The sequence below is a fragment of the Bactrocera tryoni genome, chromosome 2 (assembly GCF_016617805.1).
Source record: "Bactrocera tryoni isolate S06 chromosome 2, CSIRO_BtryS06_freeze2, whole genome shotgun sequence".
Taxonomy (NCBI): domain Eukaryota; kingdom Metazoa; phylum Arthropoda; class Insecta; order Diptera; family Tephritidae; genus Bactrocera; species Bactrocera tryoni.
In genome coordinates, this window is record NC_052500.1 from 82365237 (window position 1) to 82379968 (window position 14732).

The 14732-nt window shown below is 39.2% G+C and overlaps 1 protein-coding gene across 1 annotated transcript in view; it reads left to right on the plus strand.

Annotated features, from left to right (window-relative positions):
• LOC120768879 (interference hedgehog) overlaps positions 1-14732 on the plus strand; it is a 221041-nt gene that overhangs the window by 22945 nt on the left and 183364 nt on the right. The gene's annotated exons all lie outside the window — the stretch shown is intronic.

Sequence of the window (14732 nt, forward strand, 5' to 3'; positions counted from 1 at the left end):
TTAGGTGTCCGCTTTTAGGCGCACATCAAATATTGGTTTTTTGACGGATCTACTCAAATGTTTTGAAATTATTATATGTAGTTAATATAATTTTAACTGTTATTCGTAATTTTGTTTTCTGCCATCTATATTGAGATCCGTAAGATTGAAATTCTTTTGTAATGGAAAGAAAGTTCACTGTTGTCGAAAAGGTAATTGCTGTCACCTTCTCGATACTGAAGTTTTAGGGGTCGAAATGCATTCGGTACAAAGATTCTTGACTTATTCCAGCATATTGTAGTTAGTCTAGAGTGTGATAGTCACTTTACTGTCATATAAACTTCAGTCTATGGTAGCAAGATTTCAAGGATCAAGTTGTCTTGGGTCCCACTTGACTTAATCTGTAACATTACTTCGTTGAAAAGCATGTAAATTTTATTTCCTGTCGTGAAGGTCTTTTCTACTGTACTGTCCTAGGAACTTCAGTCGTTCAAAGTAGCATTTTAAGAGTCAGCTTTGCTTCCGATTCAAGGGTTCTCGACTTAACCTAACATATTACTTTAAGGAAAGCAGAAAAAATTCTGTTTATACTCGTGAAAGTCAGCTTCACTTTGCCCTCACTTCAAATTGAGACATTGGAAGTTAGATTTAGGTTCAGGTTATTTCGACTCGAAGGTTCAGGTTGCTTTGGGTCCAAAGATTTTCGACTTAACCGAGCATATTACTTCGTAGAAAATCAAGTAACTTTATCACTGGTAGCAGCATTTTAAGGGTCAAGTTGCTTTGGATTCGAAAGTTCCTGACTTATTCAAGAACAATACTTCGTCGAAAAGCAAATAATTACTTTCCGACGTCGTGAAAGTCAGTTCTACTATACCGTGATCGCAACTTGAGTCGTAGAAAGTTAAGTTTTCTTTGTATTTAAATATGTTAAAGTTACTCATCAACTTGCAAAAATCATCAATGATTTCGCTTCACTTCACTCGAGCATTCTTTGGCTCCCACAAGTATGCTAAGTTTCCTTAAATTTAGTCTTCCACTTGATTTGTCGTACTTTTGGCACTTTCTCCATATTTGTTTTGTGTTACTTTCTTGTTTTGCTCGGTTTTATTTGCATTGTTTTAGCTCGCTTTTATTTACTCACAAGTATTTGCTTACATATTTAGTTGCTGGCTATTTCCGAATGTTTATGTTAATGCTCCAGAGCTTCTGTTTGGTCTGCCAGGCGTCAACATGTGTACACATTGTACGCTAGTATTGTTGTAGTGGTTGCTGTTGTTGCAGTAACAAAGGCAGTTGCTCGTTTATTTGCATTGAAGTATATCTTGCTATGCAAAAATCAAAGCAACGAAAGATTTCTGGCAATGAGCGTTCGACTGCCAGCCACAATCTGCCATTTCCTTTGCCGTAACTGCTTTCTGCCCCCAACTGACGAACTGAAGTTTGCTGTTGTTGTTGCTTTTTATGCTACTTTAAATCTTGAGCTTCATTGCAGCTCGGTTTTACGGACACCACAGCAATTTGCCTTTATTGCCGTCCGCCGCTTGTTTGCTTAAGCATTTAACCCAGTTGGTTGCCGCAGCGCCACGCCGCGCCACGGACCCTCGGAACCTCGCATCCTCAAATGCTCAACTACTCAACTTCTCAGTATCCTTGCCAAACACGTGGGTTAGTCACTCAGTCATTCAGTCCGTCAGTGGATATTTGCTTTGGTTAATACGCTTGAATGAGTTATGGGCTTTGCTGGATTTCGGTTAGTTGATCCCTTTTATTGTTTTAACAATTTTTAAGGATTTACGCAAATAAACAAGTTAACTGGTGTTTTGGAGCCGCTCCATAGATCACCCACTCAGCCGTGCTGCTGTCGACAGCAGTCAATGGTCGTTAAAGTGCGTGCGTAGGTGCTTCTAAGTATTCATAAATACAAATTTACCTCACCAAGTAGTCCTTCCCTCACAACCGTCTAACTTGTAACAACTTATTTTACCGGTCCCCGCCCCACGCACGCACATTTCAAAAGCATAATAGCGCTATTTTCTAGGCTTTCAATGCCGTTACTCTTGAACGAGCCTAAAGGCAAATTTTATTTCCCTTTTATTTTTATTTTTTTATTTCCATTTTTATTTTTATGCCCACTTTTCCTTTTCGCGTACCTTTTTTGCAGCCATTTCACTTTACGCCACTGTTCTCCGGCATTCCTTCAACGTGGCCACATTTCATGCTGTGTTTATTATCGGGATTTACAAATCGATACAAGCTTTGAGATATTGGTAATTTATGAGCGGCAATTTAAGGCATCATTAAGTGTACGATAAATGATCTGCGTGGGATTTATAAGGTTGTCATAATATTGTCGAATTGGTTGGGGCATATTTTTTGCGGTTTTCATATTTCCATATTTTTATTTGTCCGGTAAAAGACCGAAGCGGCTGCATGTTGCCACGAGCAGCAGCTCAGATTACTTTAAATGTGACTTTTATTGCCGTGATTTTTATGGATTTGGTTGCATAAGTAAGTAAGTAAATGCTATTAAGCCTCAAAATAAATAAACTGCGTAATAAATGCTTTTAAAGGATTGTGGTTAAGCGCATAATAAACTAGTGTCAAGAGGAGAATATGTAAAAAAATACTTCTGCTATTCTTACAATTTCACATGTAATCACAATGCAGAATCCATAATTCATGGATGACTCATAATTTTGGGAGGAGTGTAGGGTCATATTTGGTTATCCTTTAGGTTAATCACATTGCGAGGGAAAAGATGAAGGCACAGCGTGGAGAAAATTATATTTTACTTGATTTAAATTATTTGTTTAATATTAAAGCAGTTTTATTTACTTAGATTACTTGCTTACCCTTGAGATATGCAAGGTGAGTTTCAAAGTAAACAGGACTTTTTGAATATAGCGCCCCCTGGTGGGGCCATCTATATGTCGACTGGTGCGTTAGAATCTGCTATCTTTATCGATTGTCCAGTGAGAATTTCATCTATTGTAAGTGAAGTTATTGCGTTTTAAGTGTCAATATGTTTGCGTTATCGGTGCAAAAATGAACTTCGAACAAAGAGCTAACATTCAATTTTGTTTTAAAATTGGTAAAACTTTTACCGAAACGTTTCAATTGATGAATAGGCAAGATGATTGCCTATTCCGTAGCAGAGTGCACGAGTGGTTTCAACGCTTTTAAGGGGTCGTGAGGACATAAATGACGATCAACATGTGGGCCTATCAAAATCCGTGATCAGCGGAAACTCCATCTAAACTGTCGTGAATTCATCCAAAATAAGCAGAAATCATCAATGAAATTCATAGAAATTAAATTGAACATCTCCAAAATATCGATTTAGCGCATTTTGACCGAACATTTGGGCTTACGAAAGTTGTGTGTCCAACATTCGAAGGACGATTGTTTGACCAAAAGTCACATTTTAGACATTAACCACTCCCCGTATTCACCTGAGATGGCACCGTGCGACTTCTTCCTTTTCGGAAAAATGCATTTGCCTTTGAAAATAAAGCACTATGCAGGCGTAGAGGCCATTAAAAAGGCTTGCACTGGCATTCAGTTGAATTCCGGCTAAAGAATTTTTCATACAAAACGTCAGCTTGAAGTTTGCGAAGTTTAAGAAAGACTTTATACCTAATTGTGATACTTCATCAAGCCCTTTGAACTGTGAAGCTAAGACTTGTTGTAGATAAAGTTGAGCAGACGCAGAAGAGGTGTTTCAGCGTGCCTTAATGCCTAGTTCCCTGCACTTTCTGCATGTTTCTTCGTTACTAATACCTTTTCGACCAGTAGTGATCGGTCTCAACGCCAAAACTCAAACTCCAATCTGACGTGTTCTTTTTCGGCCCTCTAGAACGTGATCTCGGCGATTATACATGTCCTTAAGGCTTCCCATCTCAGCATTATTTGTCTGTCAGTCTTTTCGGAAATTTCATTCTGTATCATTTTAAACAACTTGGGCATTTTTTGAACTCGTTTTGTACCCAGAGAGATGAAATTTAGATGGAACTGGAGCTCAAATATGGTATAAGCCTTTGCTGAACAAAAATTCGAACATTAATTCTGCTCGTTAAAGCATCTCGAATTGACCAAAAGGCACTAACCTCTTTGTATGACACCTTGAAATTGATAATATTAATTTTCCTACGATCCCAGGATCAGACTGTACAATATCTGCATCAGAATACTTGGCAGGAACTGTAGTCCTAAACCAAATATAATTATGTATACGCGCGTCTTTTTTTCATTAGGGGTGTTTTTTACGTGACGCGTCCAAAATCCAGCTCACGAACCTGCGAGGGATGTTTTGCCTTCTCACTTTAGTTCGCCTTCAAACGGATGTTTGTTTAGCTACCCAGAGAGGTCTAAGAACGGACGTCGTTAGCTTCTTGAGCCATATGTAAAAGAATCATTTCTGTCCACTCCCTATTGAATGACACTCAGAGGACTTTCCTCACTTGCGTGAACATGGCTCTATTCTCCAGTGAGCTTTATACACACTTTGAACAAATAGCTTAGAGCAGTTGGAAATCAATCACCAACTGCAAGATAAAGATTCAGACATGGCCCAAGAATGATGAAACTAGTAAGTAAGAGTTTATTATATAGGTCCAGGAATAGTATTTTTAGACTTACAGTTACTATACCGGGGCACTGGCTTTTTGGAGAACATGCGCTAAAGATGGGTCCACCCTATAACAATAGGGCTAAAAGGGAAAAAGAGTTTTTCACTTCTGTGAATGTTAAGTTTTAACAAAAACCAGACACAGACTACCTGGAACATATCAGATCCAAACCTTGAATGGCTGCCCACAATATAAAACCATTACAATAACAAAGCATTAGTCAAATACCGGAAATATGTTAATCCAGACAATGTTCTTCAGATGTTCTCTAATACAAATATTTTATATAGAAAACTCAATTTTAAAACTTTACCATGGAGACCCGTAAGACGCTCGACCATCCGCTAGCGGCAAAGGAAATTCTAAAACGAATCGCATTAAAATTTCAGTGCCACAAATTATGAATAACATTGCAAAGTGAGTTTCCCAAGTTTTGCCGCAAATCCGTAAATTAACATTTAGATATACGCCAAGAAGAGGAAGAGCCAGCGGAAATGCTGGATCTCGGCAAAGGAACGAGTCAAGCAACAGCGAGGCGTGCGATATAAATGAAAGCAAGTGCATGCACAAATATATATGGCTCTACCTTTTGCAGCACAAGTTGTTGCATGCAACAAGCTGCTGCTAAACGCGCGCAGCCACCAAAGGCTGGAGAGGCGCATGTGTGTGTGTGGTGGCAACCACTAAACAGAATAAACTCATTTGTGCTGTGGCAACTTTGTCAACGCTTTGCAGGCAACCAAACTAAGCAAGTGAGGGAGGGTGGGAGTAGTGAATATTCGCGCACCTGCAAAGCACCTTTGTTGTTGTGATAAGCACGCAAAACATATGTATGCGTGCCGGTGAGCACATACACCGAGCGCAGCTTGTAATTCACCGCTACTGCAAGTTGTGGCACGTTCGCGCCTTTATCGCCATGGTTTGCATGCCACCAACAAAGCGTCAGGCAGCAGCCATTAACCGCTTACCCGCGCGTAAGCAACCAGCCGGTGAACTTTGAGCTGGTGTTGCCGACTTTGTGGCGTTGCAACGCTTGCAACTGTGGCAGCAGCAGCAACAGAAAACGCAAGTAAAGTGGCCACTTTGTTAATGTGCACTTGCTTTGAGTGCAGCGCTCGAGAGTGTGTGTGTGTGTGCCACCGGTTGTTAATTCCAAAAAACTGGCATTTTCGATTTTCATGTTCGGTTTTATCGCCCCAACTGGCGACTTTGTTTCGCCGGTGGCGCTCATAGTAGGTCCTGATGTTGTGGCGCCACTCTGCTGTTGTTAAGGTATTTCGCGTTTCTTGCGCTCGTTCTGGCTTTGTTCTACCGTCTATTGTGTCGTTTAAGTTCGCAGTTCATTTAACTCGCTCCGTGACGCTGCCAAAAGTGTAGCGGGGGGTCAGAACGGTACGAAGATTGTGTACACACGTACGCTCGAACTGTTGTGTTAAGGAATGCGATACAAGCGCACAATCGTCGTAGCCGTAAATGAAGTGATTGCCGTATACTCCGCGCGGGGTCGTGATTACTCTCCGTAAATTCTCACCGTAGTGCGTCAATATAATTAACGAGTCGATATTAACGGCGCGTAGCTCACCGCTGCGAAGTTAAAAAGTCTTGAAAAGTCCATTGTTGTTTTTAAGCGTTTTTTATTAGCCGACTCTCTTTGTTAAATCGTGTATTGTTTGCTCACGTGCATTTAAAATTCCTGCAACGTTAAGTCGTTGATGAAGATTTATGCTCTTTTATACTCTCGCCGAACGTGTTGCTATTTCAGGATACAATGTGTGAGGATTTCGGCTCATAAGGAATTTAAAAGAGCTTGAATATTTAAACATTGCTTACTAAGCAGTTCATTAAGATTTCTTTAGAACAAAGAGTATACAAGTCTTTATCGTTTTGAGCTTCCCAAATCTATGTTTCGCTTGTGGGATGCAGAACCACATTTATCGAGTTAATCACATAGGAGGTTTCCATTACATTTAGCTTAAGTTACGTTTGGTTATGAGATCCATCCTAACAGAGGACTCACTTGAACAGTTTGGAACATTCCTTGTGTTACGTAAAACTCCAGTATAATAAATCATAAAATCGTTTAAAATCTATAAAGCGCTTTAAGCCCATCACAAATTCTTTGCGACCGTTAATAGCTCTACTATGTCTTTTTACCGTTACCGAAGATGAGACTGATGCGATGAATCCCACAGTCTCACAGAAGCGGGTTGCCGGCGATGATTCAATGCAAAAACCCAAAATACCAATGAAGAGCACACAAACGAGTTTGATGCTGAAGTAGCTTGATGTTATTCTTAGTGAGGACAGACACTCCTCGTCTAGTTCTGAGCGCACTGTCAGCGATCCCAGCACTAGTATTGTCGCTCTGCTTCGCAGCGGTATGCCTGCCATCACATTAAAACAACCACTTCTGCCTGAAACCCACTACAATGGTCACGAAGACTAAAATTCAGATTGCCGAAGAGCTTCTTACAGAAATCTCTTCCTTCAATCTTCTCTACTAGTCTCGACCCATTCTTGAAAAAGCTCACTGCACTTCTTCTCCAGTAGTAAAGTTTTTCCAGTAAATGAGGGATTCCTGCTATCTCTCGATACCTCCATTGTTACTTTCCTCTGTGGAGAAATTTTTATAATTATGGATGCTATCCTTACTATTCTTAGTAACTCGAAACCTTACTTGGTTCCAAGGATGAGAAGTTGCGTTCTCTTTGTTTTTTCGCTAGTCACACTGACTGAATTGTCGAGGTGAAGCGTTTGTAAAGAAATTTTTTTTCATTTGAGGAAATATTTTTAGAAAATTTTTGCACGGATTATTATCTAAGGCATTAATGTAATCTCGGAAGAAATTGTTCAGATCAAGTCACTATAGCATATGCGTAGGTTTGCTTTCTATTTCGGTATTCGAGGGCAAAAACAAATTATAATCATTGGAAAGTATACCTAATTAAGATTTATGCACTTTTGCAAGCGTTGGAACTAATTTTCAAAGCACTTTTGCCAATCTGATTGAGGTTGGAGATACCTATAGAACGAATCAGCCACCTCTTTAGATTTTCAAAAGCCTTGAATAAAAACCTGGAATAAAAAGAAGGTATTCGGTGGCAAGTCAAGACTAAATGGGGGCAGACTCATCAACTCGATGTTTTGAGTGCTCAAAAATGCACTTGTTTTAGTCTTGTGCGAGAGCTAGCATTATCGTGGTGAAGAGTGATCCATTTCGGCGGCATAAAACAAATGGTATGCCACTTAGAATTTTCTGTCCTGGGTTTCCAGTGCTATGGTTGCGACTTCTTCAGTTTTTCAAAAAAAAAAAAAAACAGGCAACTATTTGCTTGCCAGTGCTTCTTGCTGCTCATCTTGAAACACCCATACGACCTCGATGTAATCGATAAATACTGGCCCTTGATAGAGCTTCATCACCAAAAATTAAAGTAAGTTGATCGATGCATTCTTACTAATTATTTAATTTTTTGGCCCAGATGAATATTTTAAGTTACTGTAAACAACACAGCTAGTGGTCGTTTGTCAAAACGTTATGAGTATGGATAACATCAAATATGTAAAATTTTATGATAATATTTTGAGTTTCCACATTGCCACCTTAGTGTTTCCAAATCCCGAAATATAAAAGGCACCCTATGTTGCTGTCATGCAATCTTACCAATCACCCCCTTGTAAGAAACTTTTGTAGTATTCCCATTTTCTGACGATTTTTGGATTTCATCCCAAAAGAACTGCGTCGGCATGACAGCCAAGCATGATTTAAGCCAATTTTTAATACCATGTTCACATGTGAATTACGTTTCAGTGAGAACGTTCTGCATTGACCTGAACAAATTGTAGTCAGAAGGAGCAACATCTGGGATTTAGGACGGATGAAACATTTTGTATGTGCGGATCATTGAAACACGAAAGAAGTTATGTTAGGATTTCAAAGTTAAATCGTGAAAAGTCCCACTTGAATATCTGATATTATTTTCGTTTGATATATTTGTGTAAACCAGAGAGCTCCAATGCTATGTAGTTTTTAGTATGCTAATAGTTTTCTAAATAGAGGCTGAAAAGGATCACATAATTCTTAGAACAAGAACACCTGATTGAAACCAAAAGAAGTGCATCTGAGTATTTAAGAGGTATGGTTTATACCTTTTGCTAGAATTGGTTAGGTTATACTGGTGGGATGTGATGTCATACCTAAACCTACTTGTACTTAATAATTCCAAATAGAGGTTCAGTTTAATTTGAGCTGAAGTATTCGTCATACAGTACTTCTGTATTTTTACGAAGTTTAAGAGAGACTTGGTATCCAATTCCAATACTTCGTCTAGTCTCTTGAACTGCGCATCATTATATTTAACATGTATTCTAGGTAAGGCCGAATAGAAACAGAAGAGGTATTACAGTGTCTCTATCATGCCTATTTCCCTGCATTTTCTGCATGTGTCATTGTACCAAATGCCCAATCGGCTTGGAGGTGATGCCTGTTGTGAACTGTCACTAGGCCAACAATCGTCTTGCAGTTGTTTCAAAATCATGTAAGAAACAAGCATGTGGTTTCCTTCGATATTCGTACCCATGATCTTGGTGCTCCTGCATGCCCTTAAGGCTTTACATCTCATCCGGATTGGTCTGTCATGTTTTTCGGAAAACTCATTGTGTATTGTTTTCAGCGAATTGCGTTTCGGACTCAATATTTATGCAGCCACTTTCTTAGAACAAGAGTCATTACAAAGGTATGTAGTTGTAACTCTATACTCCAAACATGCTTCCTATGTACTTTCTCCATTCAAAAGCCAAAATTTCCTCAAGAAATTACTTTACCACAACATTACTTAGATAACCATTTCAAGTTTAAGCTAAATCTCCGTCGAAAATCAGGCGAATGTCATGACAAACACGAAATCAAGAGTATAAGCGCTTAAGGGTAAAACAAATGTTCGAGTGAAAGGCAAAAGTGTTAAATCGCGGCCAAAGTGGTAAACAAGCCGAGCGATGCTGTAAGCTTGCCGCCTTCCGCTCGTGTTTACCGCGCAACCGTTTCCTCGTTTTACGGCTTAAACAATAAAATGGAATGTGTGAGTATGAGAATATATGCTGCCTTGTGTGTATATGTGTATGTGTGTTTGCCTCCAACTGCACCTACTCCTCTACTTCGCGCCACAAGTAGTGCAACGTACAGGGTACTTATTTATGCACAAGTCACTTGAACGTTAACCAGAAAGCAAAGGAAAGCCTTCAAGTGTCGAGAGTTGAGAGTCGAGTGTTGAGGGTAAAGGAGTTAAGTGTTGAGGCGTTGAGGTAGCAGCAGCGAAAGTGTGAGCATATTCGGCACACCTCGCCACAATACAGCTTGTTTGCTTGTATGTGCGTGTGTGCCACTTTGCTCAGGTGCACTGGAGTTCAAAGATGCAAGGTGTGCAGGAGTGAGTGCATGCATGTGTTTGTGTAGGTGTGTGCGAGCGCTGGTGAAGGAGTGAAAATATGTGCGCTACTAAATTGCGGAGCGCCAAGAAGTATGCTCGTTTATTATAAGTGCGCTGCGGCGGCTCTGGCACACAACCGCTTTACTCTCTTACACACTCACGTACACACACCCGACCATTAAACGTCATGAGGTTGCTGCTATTGTTGCCTTTGTAGCTTTCACACGGGCTCGACGCCAAGGCTTACACACACAACTGTTGTTATTGTCGACAGCAGAAATTGAATTGGCGGCGGTGCAGTCTCGCTTTTACACCAATTCCCTTTCCCGCTCCTTTCACCAGCCGAAAAGTCAGCTGCTTCTTTATTTCATTTGTCCTCTTGCCGGAAGTGCGCTTTAAATACAATTCAGTGGAAAAAACGGCGGAAGAAAAACGATCGACGAGCAAAGCTGGCGAAAAATACTGCCTTGGCTAGCGTAGAAGTAACGCCAGCAAAAAATTGGCCTCGAACGGAAGTGGCAGTGTTGCATATTTTAAGCTTTGAAAGGCGGCGGTGACGCTGTTGAATGTCAGACAAATTAATTATTTACAGCCAACTCACAAACGTTTGTCGTTGTTTTTGCTTCCTTGCGTAGTAAGTGCACTTGGTTGGTGGTGTGAAGGCAGGGCCGAGGAAGAAGCTGACAGCAGCAATGAATGGCTGGTGGCGTTGAGCGCGAGCGCAGAAGACAAATTAGTGAAGCTGTGCCTTCGAGTGTTGCGATTTTTTACCAAAATGGAAACATCAACTAGTAGCTGGTGGTTGGCTAAAGTAGGAAGAAGAGGGTAAAACGAAAGTATCCATTTACATTAAGGAAGACAAAATGAGTGGCCAAGATGCGATAAGTTGTTGTTTACGTACTTTCTTGTACCGCATATAAATATATTAGCGAAAGTAAAGGTATTAGTAATGGTGATGGTAACGTAACTGGTACTGATATGAAGAGTTTTTTTCCTATTTTTTTATTGATTTTAGTACTTTTGCAAGAACTGGTATTGGTATTGGTATTAGTACAAGTAAAGGTATTGGTATTGATATTTGTATTGGTATTGATATTGGTATTGGTATTGGTAATTGTATTGGTGTTGTTATTGGTATTTGTATTGGTATTGGAATTGGTATTGGTATTGGTGTTGATATTGGTATTGGTGTTGATATTGATAATGTTGTTGGTCATAGCACAGATATTGGTAGACGTCCTTTTCTGTTATTAATTTTGGTACCGGTACTGTTATTGCAATTTATACTGATATTGGCAATATTATTGATATTGGTATTGATGTTGGTGTTGGTATTGGTATCGGTATTAGTACTGGTATTGGTATTTGTATTGGTATTGGTATTGGTAATGATATTGGTAATCGCATTGGTGTTGGTATTGATATTGGTATTGGTGTTAATATTGGTACTGGTATTGGTATTGGTATTGGTATTGGTATTGGTATTGGTATAGGTATTGGTATTGGTATTAGTATTAGAATTGGTATTGGTATTGGTATTAGTATTAGAATTGGTATTCGTTTTGGTATTGGTATTGGTTTGGTATTAGTATTGATATTGGTGTTAGTATTGGTATTGGTATTAGTGTTGGCATTGATAGTGATATTGGTATTGGCTTCGGTATTGGTATGTATATTGATTTGGTATTGGTATTGGTATTGGTATTGGTATTGGTATTGGTATTGGTTGGTATTGGTAAGTGTATTAGTATTGGTGGTGGTATTGGTATTGATATTGGTATTAGTATCAGTATTAGAATTGGTATTGGTATTGGTTTTGGTATTAGTATTAGTATTAGAATTGGTATTGGTACTGATATTAGTAAGGTATTGATATTGGTAATAGTACCGGTTATTGATTTGCTACTTGATCTATGTTATTTTTTAAGGTACATTTCAAATAATACTTTACAACCTCGTATATATCCGATTTAGTGCTAATACACAAAAAAGCTCATGATGTGTAGACATAAATCCGCCATTTCAACTGTAACTCACGCAAATCTTTTACCTAAAAACGCAGATTGACTCTTGCGCACCACCTGCCGTTTGACTTATCACCACTCTCAGCGTGGCATGACAATTTTTCATTTGTGATACATGACAATGTCACAAACAGGTACTTAAAACGGTTAATATTTTTGCGTGAAACGCGGGGTTTCCCCACGCACACACATGCGCAATATTTGTCAGAATATGTTTTATAATTAATCACGCCTTGTTTCAAGCTTTCATCAACGAACCCTCGTTAAAGCGTTTTCACACCGACAAAATTATTCACATTTATGTGCCTTTACATAAAGAGAGATGTGTGTCGCATGCAACACGCGACTGAACCAATTTAAAGTCCCTGCAATTATCGCTGTTGTCGCCGGATCTCTTCGGACGCTTGTTATTTTTGTTGTTGGGCCTCAGAAACACTTGTAGCAGCAACAGTGTGCACTTATGAACACAAATGTATGTATATATGTATGTATATTTTATATGAGCGCCACGGGTGTCCAATTTTTTAAATAATGATAAATTCAGTAAAGTGGGTGTGGCAGAAGGCGTATTGTTGTCACACCAAAAGGTGTAATGCGGTTTGTGGGGTGAAAAGAAAAATGTTTAAATATTCAAAACATAATAAATTGCTTTGGAAGGCGCGAAATGTGAATGATGTTAGCTTTGTATAGGTGTGAGTATGTGTGTGTGTGCATTTTTGAAATGTGACTTGAATATTAAATTCTCATAATTTATAAAGAAATAATAGCGGGATGCATGTGTGTGCATATATGTGTAGATATATTTCAATGGCCTTTGTCGCCGCTTGCAAAGTGCTGCAGCGAGGTGTCGAGCCGAACTCAATGACATTTATGATTTGCACGAATTTTTAATTAAAACTGAAGCGCAAATTTAGGCTTTCGGCCTAAAATATAATGACCGCCGTACAGTCGGTGCGAAAAATACGTTTTTAATCTACATTTATGAGGTTAAAAAGTTGAGCTAATATTTTTTATGTGACACTTTAAATTTAAAAATGCATATGGGTCAGTTTTCTCGAAGGTGAAATTGAAAGCGTTAATCAAAATATAAATGAGTTTCATATTTTTAAACCTATAAAGCCGAAAAAATTTGCGCTCGTACGAGGAGGTGAGAGTATATTAAAGAAAAATTTATTAAAAATGCATGTTTAAATCATATACGTACAAACAATGTACTTAATATGGTAATATATGTCACATATGTTATGATTTAGCTCAAATTATCTTAACTTAAATCTCAGTTGACAAATTTCTTGGCAATAAATTGGCGCCTCATGAATATTTATACCTTAGATCCATATGTCTGTCGAGTCTTAGAGTACACCATATGTGCCACAGTTGTTAATTTGTGTGAATAATGAAGCAGCAAGTACCCAATTATGATTGCATTATACATAAATTATGGAATGCTATTGAAATTTAAGCAACTTATTGCGGTCAGCAGGTGATTTATTCTCTTTGCGAAGGGGGTTGACTAAAATATAAATTTTTTTCAAAGAATTCCTACGAACATTGTTTAAAAGAGGTGGGACAATTAGTTCTCCACTACATTTTTCTACCTTAAATTCTGTCAGTGATATGTTATGATGCGCTACAGGGAGCGGATATTTATTTTGAGAATCCCCAAAGCTGTCATAGAAGCATTAATTAGTTATGTTTTTTTCTTGGAAAGCAGCGCATTTCTTCATCTCTACTCGGAGTACCTTTACAACTAATTCGAGCAGTTCGATCAGCGAACGAAGACATTATGTTAGTAAACCCTATGAATCCTCTCCCGAGTACAAATTATGGTTCTTCCTCTTTATTGGTCTAGACACCGCTTACTCGGTTATAGCCGAGTTTACAACAGCGCGCTAATCGTTCTTCCTTACCGCTGTTGCGCTGTGGCGACAATTGGAGATTCCAGCGAAGCCTGATCTTTCTTCTCCTGGTCTTCCCAATGGAGTGGATGTCTTCCTCTTCCTCTGCTTTCCTCTGCGGGACCATCTTATATCTAATACTTTCAGAGCATGACATGAGCTAGCCAGCGCAGCCGCTGTCTCTTAATTCGCTGAAGTATTTCAATGTCATCGTAAAACTCATACATCTGGTCGTTTCATCGAATGCGATAATCGCCGTTGCCAATGCGCAAAGAACCATACATCTTTCGCAGAACCTTTCTCGCGAAAACTCATAACGTCAACTTATCAGATGTTTTCATCGTCCATGACTTATAGAGTTTGGTCTTTGTTCGTCGAGAGAGGACTTTGCTTCTCAATTGCCTACTCAGTCCAAAGTAGCACCTGTTGGCAAGTAGACGAAATTACCAGCGACTTCGAAATTATGACTGTCAACAGTGAAGTGGGATCCTAGTCGCGAGTGTGACGACTGTTTGTTTGATGACAGTATATATTTTGTCTTGCCCTCGCTTTCTTATCCATTCTCGAGAAAGCAGAACTAACGGCGAGGTTGTTGAGGCCAATGATAATAACACCAGTAGCCGTACACTCTTTTACTTGTAGAAGATGGAACCTTCTCTATATCGTTCTGCAAGCTCTGGTTCTGGAGCTTGAGTTGCTGCTCTCAGAAAGCAGGAGTGCAAGTCGAGTAGAAAATCGTTCGGATGTCGGTTGTGCGGGTGTATATCTTGGCTGCAA